Source organism: Lissotriton vulgaris, chromosome 4_1, assembly GCF_964263255.1.
Source record: "Lissotriton vulgaris chromosome 4_1, aLisVul1.2, whole genome shotgun sequence".
In the NCBI taxonomy this organism is placed as follows: Eukaryota; Metazoa; Chordata; class Amphibia; order Caudata; family Salamandridae; genus Lissotriton; species Lissotriton vulgaris.
This window is the reverse complement of record NC_141691.1, coordinates 1,967,685,928-1,967,702,808: the sequence shown is the minus strand read 5'-3', so window position 1 is coordinate 1,967,702,808 and position 16,881 is coordinate 1,967,685,928. Positions and strand designations below refer to the sequence as shown.

At 43.5% G+C, this 16,881-nt stretch overlaps 1 protein-coding gene across 3 annotated transcripts in view; it reads left to right on the top strand.

The window, feature by feature from the left end:
- The first annotated feature begins 417 nt into the window (after nt 1–417).
- TSNARE1 (t-SNARE domain containing 1) overlaps nt 418–16,881 on the top strand; it is a 1,291,163-nt gene continuing 1,274,699 nt past the window's right edge. For 2 of the 3 annotated variants that reach the window (XM_086966284.1, XM_086966281.1), the window contains exon 1: nt 428–543. The gene's annotated coding sequence lies outside the window, so the exon portion shown is untranslated. Of the gene's footprint in view, nt 544–16,881 lie in introns of all 3 variants that reach the window. The other variant, XM_086966282.1, reaches the window with a different exon arrangement.

The window sequence follows — 16,881 nt, the reverse complement described above, 5'->3', positions numbered from 1 at the left end:
GTGTCAAACAAGGGTTAAAAATATAGCAAAAATACACCTTTACAACTCTGTAACACATTTGCATGGATGTCAGAGAAAATGAACTTATTACTTTCTGATCCTCTATTCTGGCAGTAAGACGGTACTTCAGAGATTGTGCAAAGAAAATGGCAGCTTTTTTTAAGTTTGAAAAACTTTATTTGAAAAACCAATAAGAAATAAAAAGGACTAGCAATACAGGATTCACATACCAAAAACAGTGTTATAACGAAGAAAAGCTTCAGAATGCCTAGCAGCGCATGTGGCCATACAGGAGAGCCAAACAAACCCGTCAACGCATCACCCAGAAGATCCTACGTAAGCTTGACTGCAGTCTGCCGCCGCCCATCATCAGTTTTTGTAGCGCCATACGCAGCCGAAAGCCACCCGGGCCGTACCCAGTCGCATGCGCGTCACCTTCTGCGACACCACGGCTCCCGCCTGGACTGTGTGTGTTTCCAGACTCCAGCGAATACTACTGCCCCACCTCGGGCTAGCGCGCAGCCCGGGGCCGCGGAGTGTGCGGTGAGTGCGGCATGCGACTGCGGCCCTGTTGCCAGACACGTTCTTGCCTTGTGCGAGGCCTGGCGCCTCCTGTCTCCGCGTCTACTGCGCCAGCAGGGCTGGGCTGTCCGGCTCTGCAGCCAGCTCTGTTCGGGATGTCATGTGGCATGGTCTGCCCACGGGGTCCTGCAGACAACACACTCTCGCCTGGTCAGCTTCCTTGCCTTTGGGGGCTTTGTAGCCTCGTTATCTTGGACAGAAAAGCTACCAATGACTTTGCTTTCCAAGTGACTTTGCTTTCCACAGACAGTTTGCACATTTATGGCAGTGCTGCGGTTTCGCATTCTCAGTTTAACCCTTTACCCCTGACTGATACATGCTGCCCTGGTCTCGACATTCTTCAGCTGGTGGGGTACGTTAGCAACTGAACACATCAAATAGTCTCTCACCCAAGATAATTTTCTTCCTAGAGTAGGTCAGTTATAAAAAGAAACTCAATGCAGAGTTTGGCATGAATAGCATCAGTGGTGTGTGACAGGCAATATGCCTGGTCACATTACTGAATTAGTTAGCTAAATAGTGTTCCGTGTTTGCAAATTGGGCAGTTTTGAACTTGTATAGACATGCTGTTAGTGGTGGCGTAGTACAAGCATTTGCAATAGCAATCGGTCTCGCATTTGTGAAAGTTAAAGCTATTGGCGTAAATGACCATGTTTTTTACTGATGTTGTCCAATGTTACCTTTCTTAATCAAATTAGCCATTTAATATTTCAAACAGTGCTCCACATAATGCATTTTATGTTGTTTGCAACTACATACAGTCTCATAGTTTCAGCTCACTTGGGAGCTGAGTGCACAGTCCCACATTGATGCCGTCCAGGGACTGCTTTTCTAGTGCGGTGCTCTCCTGTGAAAATCCAGGCATCGATTTTTACTGAGCGAAGCCTGGAGGAATTTTACAAGCACAATGTTTCCTCTTAAAGCGGGAGGGGGGAGGAGGTTAACAGTTTATAGCACCTGGAAGCATTTATAGCGTCTCTGTACTGCTAAACGCTGCTTCTTAAAAGAAAGGCCTTCCGGTTGACATAACTGGCTCTCAGACAGTTGACAGAGTAACATAGAGAAATTGGGAACTACACAAAGTCAATGACCTTTAAAGTAGACGTTTTTTTTAAAATAAAAGTCCATTTAATTCTTGTTTTTACCCTGTAAAGCCCTATCTCAACTGGTATTTAATCCCTGCCCCCTCATCAGAAAGATTAGATCCGATCTACAAACAAAAACCCGTCAATGTGTTGAATACAAATACCAATAAAACCTTTAAAGAAAATCCCATGTAGCCATTCGATGCTTTAAAGGATACCTGAGATTCTGTCAGTATTTTCTGGTGGTTATAGCCTAGAACAATAATATTATTAGTGACCATTTATAAAGGGTACACCACAAAATGAATTGCTTAAAGCCACTAAAATAATATGCATAGTCCTGAGAGCTGGAATTCTTCGGGAGCTCAAACAAGCATTTAAAATGCCTTGGATGCCAGTATGACTTTCAATGTCCAACCTCATCTGCACGGGGAGCCAGAAGACCTATTAGGCACATGTGCATCGCAGTGTTACTACACTGAATAAACACTAAAAATAGGACAGGCTCTTGATCCACTGCGCACATAAGCTGCAAGCAAGAAAATGTGCTCTACATTGCCGGATCTTGCAGCACATTACATTCACTACATATACTGGAGAAGCTTCAGCTCAGAAAGTAGCTCACTCACTGTGGGTACCTATGAAAAAGAGCGGTTCAGCAACACAGCCTGACCTCCAACTGATTATTGCACAGCTCGGTCAGTCAGAGTAAAATAAATGCTGGTGCCATCTGCTAGAACTGTTCGGGTGGGCCTTTTTAGGCGTACAAGAGAATTCCTGAGTCTGAATTCCACGCGAGGCGCACAACATGCGGAGATTTTTGGCAGATAAAAAAAAAAACAACAAACCAGATGTACTATTGAGAATGACAACTAATGGATATAGCACATTTTGTCTAAAGAAAACGACTTACTAATTAAACGTTCAAAGTGATTGAATAAATTGTGTGTTCTATTGAGACTGTGGAAAAACAGTACAAATTTATTTAATAGTCTTTAATTCCCAGGGCGATGTCAGACGTGGAGGTGTTTTCGAATGCAAGACAAAAGGGTAAAGCTGAAATGCATCAGGACAGCAAACGAACAAACAATACTTGGAAACTGAACAATCCTTTTAACACTAATGAAACAGCGCATATAATACAGTATTTCAAACACAACCACAATTTGACATCGGCAAACCAGTAATTGGATATGGCATAATGGCCTGCGCTGGCGCCTTCGGAGCTGGTGGGAACCAGGTTCGAGTATTGGCATCAACATCCTGTGATGCTGGATAAATCACTTACTCTCCCTGTTCCTGTAATTCAGCTCCTTGCTACGCTCTACAAATTCTGGATTGGATTGATTAATTTGTTGACATTTAGTACAGCCCAGTAGCGTAGAAGACTCCAACTCGGATGAGGAGTGTCATAAATATATGTGATATTTTGCACAACTATCTCATGAGTATCAGATGATGGTGGGTGTACAGAGTTGGCAAACCAGCTAGTTCATAGGGAGATCAAAGCTAAATGAAGAATTCCTAAAAAATACATTTAGGAAAGATGCATTGCCACAGAATGCTGTGAATGTGTTGACTTTGGTGGTGCAAGAGACAAAGCATTTTATGGTATGCACTATAAATGGTTGGGATTTTAGCTTGCAATTTTTACACCGGACACCATAAAACATGACTCCCAAGGTGAATTTATAAACAAAGCTATTTAAGAAGCCAAACGTCTTAATAAAAATAGAAGCAGAGCTACCAAACAATATGGTCAAAGATCCCATGGAGCTTGTTCGGATGTATTCACTAAACCGATTTGCAAAGTGCAGCTTGTGAGCTGACATATACAAACTTACTTGTTCTACATAAGCTGCTACTTCAATGGAAGGCATTCAGTAACTCACTACACAGTGAATGTGTATTTGTGTATATCCTGCTAGTCAGATGTTCTTAGAAAGATGCAGAGTTTTCTTTCATTCCATATGTTCCCTGTGGAAGGCAGAACAGCTCTAATAAAAGAAGTTGTGCTGTACAAGTTCCCTTACTTAAGACAGCATTTTTGAGGCGAACAAAGGGAGACTCCAACATGGATCCTAAGATTGAAATGGATGTGTCACAGCAGTCAGAGCTGCCAACTTGGTAGCTGGGGATCCGTGTTCAAACCTTGGTGTCAGCTCAACATTCTGTGAATCTGGGCAAATCAGTTAATCTTCCCACTAGCTGCCCTAAACATTTACTAATTTACAATTAAAATAAAAAGCAGTGATGTCGGGGCGTGTTGAGTGGATGACACTGGGCTAAAATGTACTCATTTTAAAATAAATTAAAAATGCATTTATATCCGAGTGGTGGCGGGGCAGCAAGCAATATAGTGGGAAAGGGTAAGTAAGTATTTTATGAAGCGTGCACCGAAGTATCTTCATACAGGATTATTTATGAGAGGGTGTGGAGGGCACAGGAATAATTAAGTGGGCAGGCAAAGGAAGCTGCTCCTGAAAAGCAGTCAGAACACTTGAGCAGAGTCTGGCCAACAAAAAAAGAATGCTCTCAAAGTACATTGACGAGTTAGAGTACATGTAACAGGGGCAGTCCTCATGGGAGGTTACAGAAGTCTAAAAGTAGGAACTACTAACTGTATTCACCAATGAAAAGCCAGCATTTCTGAAGAATAGCAATCAAAACCAAGGAAAAAGATGGGCATTTTGTGAAGTCCATATCCTAGATACAGCATGTCTCTACGAGACAACTCATGTGCTGGCTAGGCGAGACCTAAAAAGTAAGGGAATTGTGATCATTAATCTAATGCAGATGCGGTCTTTTTGCATGGGGATAGGATAAAAGATATGGCTGAAAAGAACAAACTATTCTGTAACTATTTTGTTGGTCTTTCGCCTTCATGTATCTGCTTATAAAATAACAAAGACCTTCAATAAAATATAAATGGTAGATACCTAATCAGTGAGATAGGCGCTATTTTATTTTGGGAAATCTATATTGGTTAATGGAATCACTGCAGATAGCTGTGTATGTGACACTTCTATAGACACCTATTGTTTGGAGAGAAACAGCTCCGGTTCTGTAAGATGTTCATCCAGCTGGAATTATTCAGTATCAAGTGGTCTTTGAAATCCATTTCAGCTTTGTTAAATACTTTGAAGATATTATCTTTTGGACTGGGTCCACTATTATTTTGTAGACTAACAATTCAGTCTTTCTATTCCCCTCTATAGCCTCGTTTCCTATCCCCTTTTGGGGGTTTCCATTTAAAAACATTTTTTACTCATTTTTAAGTTAATGGAAGCAGTGTCGATCTATTTTTATATGTTGAAATGTCTTTCACTACTAGTAAGTAAAGGTGAAGTTGTCTGAGAGGAAATTCTAGAGGGTCAGGAGAATGTTTCCTTGTGTACTCTAGAAAGAGCAATGGTCCCTGGGATCTAAGAAGGGTAACATAAAAGAGGCCAGTTCACTCTTGTGTTGTTTGAGCAGCACCCTGCCAAGAGCTTGGTTTCTCACACGTGCAGGGTGCCAGTCTCGCTTGGGTCTGAACTATAACCTGACTAAGGCTTGCTTGACCGATGCTTGTCTGCATTTGGTAGCCTTCGGATGTTTCTGGTGTGAACCTTTGCTCAACATTTATGCTTCCTTTGACCTAGCGGGAGTAGATGGAATTTTGAGCCTTTTAAATATTGTCAGTTCTGTTCAGTGCCAGCCTTGATTGCTCTTCTCTTCATTCCTCATTCTTGAGGTTTATTTGTTCGACAACAGGCAGTGTCCTTACCTTAAAAAGGGCCCTTTTGGCATCTAGATCTTCTTTGCTTACTCTCCGTATTCTGGTGAACACACATGCAGCATACCTCTGCCCACATGGCTAGGCTGGTGCTGTTTCGTTGCTTGTATATTTTAGTATTAATTACAATTTGTGCATCTTATGTTTTACATACGCGCATTGTATTTCATAACACGATAACCACACCGTGGCAGTCCTCATGCACAATAGGAAAACACTCCTATTATAAACTCAAAACAAAAGCAGCACCCTTCCAAGTACACACCTATAGTATAGTTTACTATCGCATAGTTATTAGCTTCACGCCCCCCATAGCATTTGAAATCGCAGTATAAATGCTGCAATAGGATACTATACAATGTAAAGCTGATAGCAGGGCAGAAACCCCCTGCTAACTACTAAGATGTAGTAGCCCATTGGCAGGCATTGGAAGTAAAGGGTCATTTACAGCCATATTATGAGATGTTTTTATTCATTTATAAAATCACCCTTGTGCTTTGTACTACTTAGTTGTCAGCCTCATCAAGCTTTTCTCACTGGTTAGTTTAAATATTTTATGGACTGTATCACCACACCCAGATAGAAGTTAGGTTTAACTTGAAAGCGCAGCTGTCTGCAGGACCTTTTCGTAAAATATATATTAAATTTAAAATAAAAATTGATACTTGTATAGCGCACTACTCGCCCTCAAGGGTCTCAAGGCGCTTGTGCGAATACCGCTGTGGAACCCATCCTGGCTTTCCCTGTGAGGCGTCCACTCCAGGGCACCCCCAAGGTGGAGGCCAGGCATCCTTAGCGCCGTGGGGGCCGTTGTAGAGATTAAGCAAGCTATTGCCCAGAGTTGCAGAGAGCGACTCCATGATTGGAATAGGCACCGAGGCGAGAATTATCAGGTCCGTGGAATTTTGAGCCCAAGACCCGCCGAGGCGGGGAATTGAACCCTGGTCCTGGGCTAGACCTCTGCATCAGGGTCTGTCGCTCTAATCATTGAGCCACACTTCCCCAGCTGATCCCATCTCATTCTTGTTTTATTTTTTATTATTGATTTTACAGAACAGTGAGCCAGACATCGTAAAGCGTTATAAAGACATATAAGCACGTGGCATAGTATGACATGTTTACAACCAGTGTTGGATAATATACATTAACAATGTCTGACATCTACAAGTGTGTTCGAATGGCAACATACAGTGGACCAGCATCCTTAAAATAAGTCCCTAACTGCATGCCAATACAGATCATTCCCAGCATTTAACTCAAAAGTTTAGCAAAACGGATGGCAATTTGTCAAAGCTATCAGGATGCAATGTAGTTAAAACATCTTAACAAAAATAGTTACCCAACCTCCCCTCCCTCCCCGCATGCTCGGCCCTCATCATCCAACAATAGCATTTATATATCATCCATATTCATAGGTGTGTGCAACTCGGTTCCAAAGTCTGTCGTGATCCCATCTCATTCTAATGGCTGGTTGGTGTATCTTTCAGTCTTCTATGGAGTTCTTGCATTGCAATAAATGAGGGACTATTTTACATCTCAGAGGTACACACAAATCATCACACATTCAATTATTTACCTCAAAGGTGCATTGTATACTAAAAGCAATAATTTAATTTGCTTTAGGTTTTCACTACAACAGATTTATTAAAAATTATTTTTTGTTTGGTCTCAAAATGCAAGTCATTTGTGTTGGATTTGGCAGTGCTTGTTTTTCTTGAAGTTAGCTGCTGCTTCGTTTGAACTGAATTTACCTTGGATTCTCTCTGTAATGCAATTTAATGTAATAATGTCGGATTGCAAATGTTTAACTGTAGGTAGTATCACCATCTTTAAAAGGTTGCATAGGTTCTGCTCTTGTCGCCATCTAGAATAGTGAACCTACTGTGATTATAGGGCCTCATTAACCTATGAGGTACATTTGTCAGGTCACCCTCATCCCCCCCAAAATAATTTGCACCAGGTGAGCTAAGGAGAAAATGTCACCTTGGTATACAACCAATTTCCGTAGGCTGCAACAAATTTGTAAAAGGGCTGAAAGGATTTGAAGGAAAGACTATGGGCAGATAAGCAACCAGAAATATAGGGAATCTATCAAAGCCTATCAAGCTGAAGTAAAAAGAGCACAAGCACTTTATTTCGAAGATAAAATCAATCAAGCTGCCAATTTCCCACATGAAATTTTCTGTATTGCAAAAGCCTTCCTCGAGCCATCATCCTCAGGCCGTACTGTGGAACTGTCACCCTTATGGTGCAATGGCCTGGCTAGGTTCTTTTATAAGAAAATCAAAGACTTTTGTGATATGTTCCAACTCTACTCCTCGACCTGTACCTCTACTTTTGATGATGACCATACACTGTATACTTCTAATAGGCTTACGGAATTCATTATCTTGACCTCCGATAAGCTCACAGAGATCCTAGATCTTGTTAATTCAAGTTCCCCTAAAGACCCCCCCCCCCCCCCCCCCCCCCCGGTCAACAAATTTTAGCGAAAGTCACAGATTAAATACTCCTCTCAAATTGATGACTCTTTCATCACTGGATGTGCCCCTTTGGCAATGGCGGTACAAAAGGGAGTGATGATGGACGGAGCATCTGAACCAATCAAACACTCACACCCAGTCAACAGATCTGGGTTTAATCCATCACCGTTCTTTATCCCACTCTGCCACCCCAGTTCAGACATATGCCAATCAGTCTGATCCTGTGCCTCATGGGAACAGTCCAGCCCGAACTGCCAAGCATGCCTTCCCTGGACCGGAAACAAGCTTCCGAGGACCGGTTTCTGGCATTTCAGCCGTCGTCAGCCCGGCTTGCTTGAATCCAGTGGCAAAGTGAGCAAGGGACTCACTTCTGAGCATACCCTGCCAACTTATGGCGAACAAAGCAGTACAAAAGGGGGTGGTGATGGACGGAGCATCTGAACCAATCAAACACTCGCACCCAGTCAACAGATCTGGGTTTAATCCATCACAGTTCTTTAGCCCACTCTACCACCCTAGTTCAGACATGGCCATATGCAAATCAGTCTGACTCTGTGCCTCATGGGAACAGTCCAGCCCGACCTGCCAAGCCATGCCTTTCCTGGACCGGAAACAAGCTTCCGAGGACCGGTTTCTGGCATTTCAGCCGTCTTCAGCCCGGCTTGCTTGAATCCAGTGGCAAAGTGAGCAAGGGACTCACGTCTGAGCATACCCTGCCACACTTATGGCGGCCAAAAGCGGTACAAAAGGGGGTGGTGATGTCCATCAACTGTTGTATTTGCATTTGTCACCCAGAGTGGGATGGGTATGCTCAGTCGTGAGTCCCATGCTCTCCACACCACTGGAGTCAAGCTATCCTGGCTGAAGACGGCTGATAGCCAGAAACCGGTCCTAGGATGCTTGACTCCGGTCCAGGAAAGACATGGCTTGGCAGTTCGGGCTGGACTGTTCCCATGAGGCGCAGGGTCAAGGCTGATTTGCATATGGCCATGTCTGAACTGGGGTGGTGTGGAGTGCAAAAAAACGATGGATTTAGGCCCAGATCTCTGTACTGGGGTGAATGTATGACATTGTTCTGCATTCTGTCCATCAACTGTTGTTTTTGCATTTGTCACCCCGAGTGGGATGGGTATGCTCAGACGTGAGTCCCATGCTCTCTACACCACTGGAGTCAAGCTATCCTGGCACAACACCTCTTGTGGCCCATGCTGGTAGTCTCCGCTATTACAAATTTGCATATATTATTCCTACAGGACAAGGCTTCGAGGTCCTCATTTTCGATGGCCACTAGTTTTAGTATGCTCTATCCCAGCCCCCTGTCAGTCCAGCCGCTCTCCCAGCTTGTTCATATGGCCCGCAAGCGTTTTGAAGCGTGCATCCATTGCGTGGAAGACCGCTTTAAGTTGGGCCATTATAACTGACATATTACATGGGGTGGCCCCATCCAGACCTTGATCCGTGGTCTCATCCATGTCTAAGTGGGAGCTGAGGCCCCCAGGCATTTTCGTATGGTCTAACGTGAGCCGCTGTTGCTTGGGGTCATTGCGGCCCACAGTGCAACAGTGTTGACAGAAGTAGGGAATACAGTGGCCAGTCTCTCAGTGGTGACCGCATGACGAGGCTACTGACCCATATGGGGAGATCAGTCCTGATCATCTCTCCACAGGCCAGTAGTGTGGCTTCTGTGCTAAGCCGTATGGAACATGATCAGTATTAACAGTGCCCAGAAAACCCACATACCTCCTGGCAACCTCTTCGGAAAGGCGTACAGCGGGGAGGGAGGGTGGAGCTTACATGTGGCGCTGATGGGATCGGGTAATCCTAGCCTCAGAATCCTCTGCGGCCCTTGTCTTCTTGGGGCCTCAGAGGCTGTGTTGGATGTGCCGACCTGCCTTTGCCAAAATGGAGCGATGCAGGCTCCCATCCCGGTGAAGCGGCTCGCCCGATCCTTCAGGTCCCTAGGAGTCACAGCAAGGCACACATCTCGTTCCGTGGGCGATGATGGCGGTGTTTACAGTCAGATACAGGCCGCCGGACCCTCACAAGTGTGTAGCCATCTTGGCGGTGGTTGTGACCATGCCCCAGGCACAACATCCTTAATTGGGGAAATATTTTATGTCTTTTGCAAGTACAAGCAGTTCCATCTCTGGAAAAGGTCTTTTGGAAGACATTGACTTTATAGAATTTTTGTCCTCAACTGATGACCATGCACAAGAGTCTTCCCTAGTCACCTGGGCTTCTACTAGATTAGCCAAGAGAGTCCTTCAGGAAAAAGAGTGTTTCTTTAACTGGGGAATAAAAATCAGTATACCCTGCTCTGCTTGTGTCTCAGAAAGAGCCCTCCCCACCAAGAAGCCTAAATGAAAATAAACAGGTACATTCAATTCTTAAAAATCTGACCCGCAAAACGGCTCCATTATCCCCCGCCGCACATGCTCTGGAGCAAACCGTGCATTCCAACTTAATCTAAGCTGGTTTACAGAAGCGTTACGTGGTGTTGGCTGCGTGTGACAAACTAATATACTGCCTTCACAGTCAACCGCTTCCATTCATCCAAAGGGAAATGAAGTGTGGTCTCTTCAGTAAAGTTGTACAGCAATACACATAGACCAGGAGTCTTCACTCTTTGAGTAGATTTATTGAAGCCAACAGGATACAAAGGTATATAAGTGTAGAGGCTCAAGGTGGTAGCTCCAACTGCCTGTGAAGCAATTCCAGTGCCTGGCCCAAACATTCTAAACAAGTAATACATGGAATACATTGACATGTACAAAGTAACATTCCAACATTTTTATCAGAGTCTTGCATGAGTCTAACAGGGTGACGTTTGTCTCCTCTACAAACATTGCCAAAGTGACCAATTTTTTTTGCAATTCAGACACTCTCTTGTGCTGCAGCTGGACAATTGTTTTAATTTGATACGCGAGAATTTGAACCACATTTAAAACATTGTATTTTCCTACAACCAAAAGATGTACCTTTGAAACTTCTGAAATTGGGAAGGGGACATTTGGTTTTGTTTGCTACATTATTAGTAGAATGTGGAGGCTTTATTGATACACCACCAAGAGCTGTAGACGGTGAAGGTTGAGTTTGCAAAATTTTACAATCGCTTTCAGAAGTTTCAATGCTTTTCACTAAATCAATAGCTTCATCCAATGAAAGATTCTTACAAGATGAAAGGCTTTGTTGAATTTTCTTCGAATAACATCTAGACACTAGTTGATCTCTAATTTTGAAGTGAAATGATCAAAATCACAATAGCTAGCTAAAACTTTTTTTGATTTCAAAGTATTTTTATTGAAAATATAATTTGCATATACAATATAATGCAGTTTGGCCCATTTACTTGGCTTTAGTGACAGTGGAGACAAAAAAGAAAGAAAGAAGGGGGGAGGGGGTTATTGTTCCAGCTGAGCATCTAGGGCTGACCACATCCCCCTTCTTGCTGTGTGGTTGGCTGGTTGATAGTTTGCTGCTATATTGTCCGCCCCTCTCAGGAAGGTTACCCAGTTGAACCAGCGTTTGAAGGAGGCGTTCCCCGTGTCCTTCCAGTTGCCTAGGACTGTTTTGGCAGCGGCAGTGAGCAGAACATCTACTAGGTCACTGTTTTCTTTCAGGTCGAGTGTTGTATCCAGGAAGGCCATGGTGATGCCTGGTAGGCCGCGTGTGGATTGGCTGCCTGCGAGTGCGTCTATAAAGTCATGGACCTTGCCCCAGAATGCCTTGACCTTGGGGCAGTCGTATAGAATGTGTGCTAGGTCTCCCCTTGCTTTCTGGCAGTTCCAGCAGGTGTCATTGTCCCTAGCTCCCACTGTCTCTAGTTTGGCTGGTGTCCAATGTAGCCTGTGCAGCAGCCAGTATTTCGTTTGGGCAAGCTGGGGTGTTACTTTGTTTTTTGAGGCCGATGACCATAGCCTGGCTTTTGCTGCTTCGGTAAGTGGATTACTGTATGCCCCCTCCGAAAATGCTAGCGTCTTGTTGTTGAGCGTTGTGGTGCGCGGGGTGATGAGTTTGTAGATGTGCGCTGTCTGGTGTCCCACTTTTTGTTTAGGTTCTGTGTGTACTGTAATATTGAGGGTTTTTGTTTCGATAGGTTGGCTCTGGTGAATGCTGCTTTGGTGCTAAGAAAGGTGTAGAGGTCTCTGTTGTGTAGTTTGTGTGTCTCCTGCAGCGTCTCAAAAGTGAGTGGGTTGTTGTTAAGTTCTAGTTGTGCCGGTGTTGTGATCCCTTTGCTACACCACCCCTCATTCGTTAGTATGGCCCCCTTGTATGTTATTCTGCGCTAGCTAAAACTTTTAATGCTGTATTATAAGTGTCAATGGAGCCCTCAGGAATATCATGGAATAAAAATTAACAGTACCTTCATGAAGCAGGAGTACAGGAAGATTTTTCCCCCAAAACAATTCTCATCCCAAGCTTGTCGCCAACATTGAAGTGTGGTCCAGGGGTGTGGAATTTATTAAAATATCTACTTGTCCATGGGGCAGGCTGCTTCATAAATCTACTTGTCCTGTAACAAAATCCACTTGTCCCTTTGGTGCCATGTTGTGCGGCGACAAATTATGGCAGCAATCTCATTATATAAGAGCTCTTATATAGCCTCTCTGATTATGCCAGGGTCCATACCATAGTAGTGTTTGAATACTAGCAATCCCTTTATGTTGCTACGTTTCCGCAGATCTACATACTGGGACTGAAGGTAGGGGGTAAAGAATAGTTCCAGGGTTGGAATGTCCTTTTGAGTCTGTGCAAACCTACTAAATTGCATGTTTTAAGGGTTTTCAACAACTCTTCTCTAATCTTTTCCAAAACTGAGAAATGTTGGAAATTTACTCCTGACAATGGCAGACGTAAACCTTCTTCCAGAGTTGGGGAAAAAAGTGGTTGGAGGGAAAATAAACTTGCAAACACTCAGGTTTTCGCATGAGCAAATCTACACATGCATATTTGCTCATGCTAAAATGCAGTTGACAAATATTTTCTATTACTATTTCTTGCTCTACTGCTGTACATTCTTGTGAATTCACGAAAGTCATATAGCTGCCCTTAATGCAAATATATATACCAAGGGTGCGCTTTTAAGTTTTCTTTAATAATTGGGCCCCTAATTGGGTCTGTCGTTAACAATGACCCTTTGTGTTTGTTAAAATGTTCTCTCTGTATCGGATGGATTCACGTTGAGTGACCGCATTCTGCTCTTTCACAAGGAGCATATCAGCACACAAAGTAGTTTTGTTCAGTGCCAGTAACTAATGTGGCAGTGTGTGCTTTTTTGAGACCAAAACCAATTGTTGCTTTTGCCAATGTTTGTGTGTAATGGTGAGGGTCCGGCAGCTCTCACTTCAATAAGGTTTTACAAAAACATGCCAAAACAAGTCACGCATTGCCAAAATTAAAAAGCTGACCACCATTTCAGACCTACTGGTTTTGCCAGTGCTTGTTTATTTTTATGTTTCCCAAAATCTTAATAAAACTGGTTACACTGATTTTCTCATATGAATATTTTGGGAAAATACTAGCATGCATCAACACATTTTACTAAATGATGCTGCAAAGAAATTTTACAGCAGTTTAGCAAAAAAATGTTTTTTCTACTTTCATTTTTTAGGAACATTTTATATTGAAAGCAAAGAATCATTAATCTTGCTTTCAAGCTTCTGCAAATATTTGCATCTAATCAGAGAGAATTCTGGGAGCATTATGCATAGCCTCATATTGCTAAACTTTGAAACCGTGTGTCCACATTTTTATACTGGAACTACTGTCAGTAGTGCAGTCAGAACCTACATTTACTGAGAGCGCTCAGCCTAAAAATAAAGGCTCTCAATTAATGAACCATGAATACAATTTTGAACAGCATTAACATATGCACACAAATATTAACTGAACTGCAGGCAGTGCGCTTCCCTGATCCGTAATGTGGTACTGCAAACTGGCAGCCAAAGGGTTTGTGTTGCAGGGGGTTGGGCCTGCTTGTCCCAAGGACAAAATGCACATTAAAACTTGTTGCCCTTGACCCCAAACAATATGTCCTGGGAGTCTGGCTATAGGAATTCCACATCCCTTGTGGTCTCTTCAGTAAAGTTGTACAGCAGTACACATAGACCAGGAGTCTTCACTCTTTGAGTAGATTTATTGAAGCCAACAGGACACAAAGGTATATAAGTGTAGAGTGCTCAAGGTGGTAGCTCCAACTGCCTGTGAAGCAATTCCAGTGCCTGGCCCAAACCTTCTAAACAAGTAATGCATGGAATACATTGACATGTACAAAGTAACATTCCAACATTTTTATGTAAATGAAGTGCACTGAGAAATGATGCACAGACACCACAGGAAATCTGAAATTATGCTCATGGAACATAAATGATGTGCACGCCACAAGTTCTAACAACTGTCGGAAAACCCTTGCTAAGGAGTTTAACATCATTCTCTAAAAGGGAACATGGGCAACACATCCATTTGTACTGGATGGATTTGTGGACTACTTTAAGCCAGCTGTTAAAATTGAGACCTACCTTAGAATACAACAATAATATTTTAGTAGTAAAATTGAGGAACTGTCACAAAGACTCGAGGAGTTCTCTCCCATTAATAAATATCTACATTCATCCAGACTCGGAAGCAAAAAAATGTATGTCTATCAAACTGGTATATACGCTGCTAAAGATACTACAATTTCCACGGGCGTTATGTCTTGTGATATCTGGCGATTTCAACTTTTGCTTTGGCCGTTCTCCTGTGACGGAAATTTATCACAACAGGATCTCCTATGGGCAATTGCCCAAGAGACGTAAGGGCAGCAGCGCTAGTAAAAGACCTAGAAGGCTTTGTTTTAAAAGTACTGAATGGTAGGCAGCAACAAGTCACTCCTCCTGCTTGGACCTATCAAGCAGCTGGCTCACATTCAAGAATCGACTTTACAGCAGTAAGCTTACCTCTATATTATCAAATCTCCTCATTTAAGATCAAAATAACAAATGAAAGCAATTGTGTGCAACAAATTCTTTTGTTGAACACCAATGCAACTTTCATCAAAAAGTAAACTCCCTACCGGGAGGGGGGGGGGGGGGGGAGAGACACGACGGACGGACAGTGACCACTAACTTCAGGGAGCTGCGTTGTAATGAAAGTGCAATGAATTTGATCGTGGCTACTGCTGTCACCCTTGCAAAACACTGTTTCTCAGTGGACTCTCCTCATCTAGTTGCGAAGTGGGCACTTTTTACAGAAATGTTATTGACCACTTATTCATTATAAGTTAAGTGAGGAGATTGACGGGTGTGTGGGAGACCTCAGTTAGGCGAGTCTTGAAGCGGGTCCCATACTCTGGAGATTTGCCCCTGAACGTTTGCAACCCTATTGACAAGTTAATTGATTGTTCAGAACATGTCTTTGTGGTGATGGGAGGAGAGGGGATGGACCATGCTGGGTGAACTGTCTCTTGGGGACAATTTAATCACCTCCGCAGAGGCTAGAGAGACATTTGGCATAAGAGCAGGCCCATTTCTACAAATCGCTAAGCAGGCCAGGACGGTAGGAGTGGTGTGGCCATGCTTCCCGTACAGACCTTGGGCGAGTACTACCTTGGAGGCCCTGGTGGAGTGCACTCAGACAAGACATTTGATATCACATCTTTACGAGGCACTTAAAACACACTGCAGTCCCTGCTTACTGACAAGAGATGCTAGTAGATACTAGGAGAAGGACCTGGTAGAGTTACTGACAGACAGAGACTGGCAGAGAACTTACGTATTGGTGTAGCATGTAGGCAGCAGTGCTTGTTTTAAGCTGGTCCACTTAGTTTTATACACCGTACATACATCTCACTGGAGCAGATGCACACAATTTACCTTACAGAGATCGCCAGCACGTGTCAGGTGTGGGCCCTCCAGAGACGCATTCTCACCATTACATGGGCGTGTGACCCTGTTTGAGAATTCTAGAGGGAGGTGGTGACGAACCCGGACAGGACAACCACCAACTCCATAGACAACACAATTAACCATTGTCTGTTGGGGCTAATACCACGTCTGAAACGGGGAGAGATTAGATGCCGATTCACCTCACTAGGCTTTTTGTTGGGCAACGCAGAGTTGCTGTACACTGGTTGTACCCTAGGGCGCCCACATATGCTGCCTGGCGAAATGACATAAAGGCATGGGCGCAAGCGGAAGAAAGACGTATTAGGGGAGTGTGCACTGTGAAAAGGTGGAGCCCTATTTACAGCAGTGGTGGGACATGCTGAATGAGCTTGTGGAACCTTGGTGGAGGTGGGGTGGGGGCTAACACCGGATGTGAGGAATCATTCCTATAGGCTAGCGGCTTGGATCAGCGGAAGGAGTAGACTCGTGTAGTGAATGCACAGCAAGTGGGGCCGTTAGTGCAGCCCCAATCCCACTCAACGTGCAGTACGCAGAATGTTGTTCCTTATTGTGTCCAGTGTGTGTTAATGGGTAGAATGTGTGTGTGGGGGGGGGGAGCGCACTGTTCACGATTGTTCCAGGCGTTGTTCTGGGAATCTTGGAGTCTGGTTATAGGGCACATAACTCAGAGATCTATATATTTTAAAAAAATGAAATGGGAACTAAAGGCACAAAAACGTAGGTTGCCACAAAATTATGACGATTTAATACTTCGGACTAAAAGCCTCACTGTTGTGTATGTTTGATATTATTATTTAGTATGAAGATCGTAATATAAGGACAAATGGGATGACAAGGTGTCATAAATATTTTGTGAGCAGCGGCCTGTTGTGAGATAAGACAGCAGTTCTATTGTTAGGGAGACCAGACGTCTGAGATTCCCCACATTTTGTTTTCAAGGACTGTTCCGATATCACAACAATTTGTGGTAACACATATACATATCTCAGTTTTCGATAAAGGGTCTGGCAAGTGTGTGAAAAAGTGAAAACATACTTTTTTTATAGCAATTGTCCTGTTATCACGCC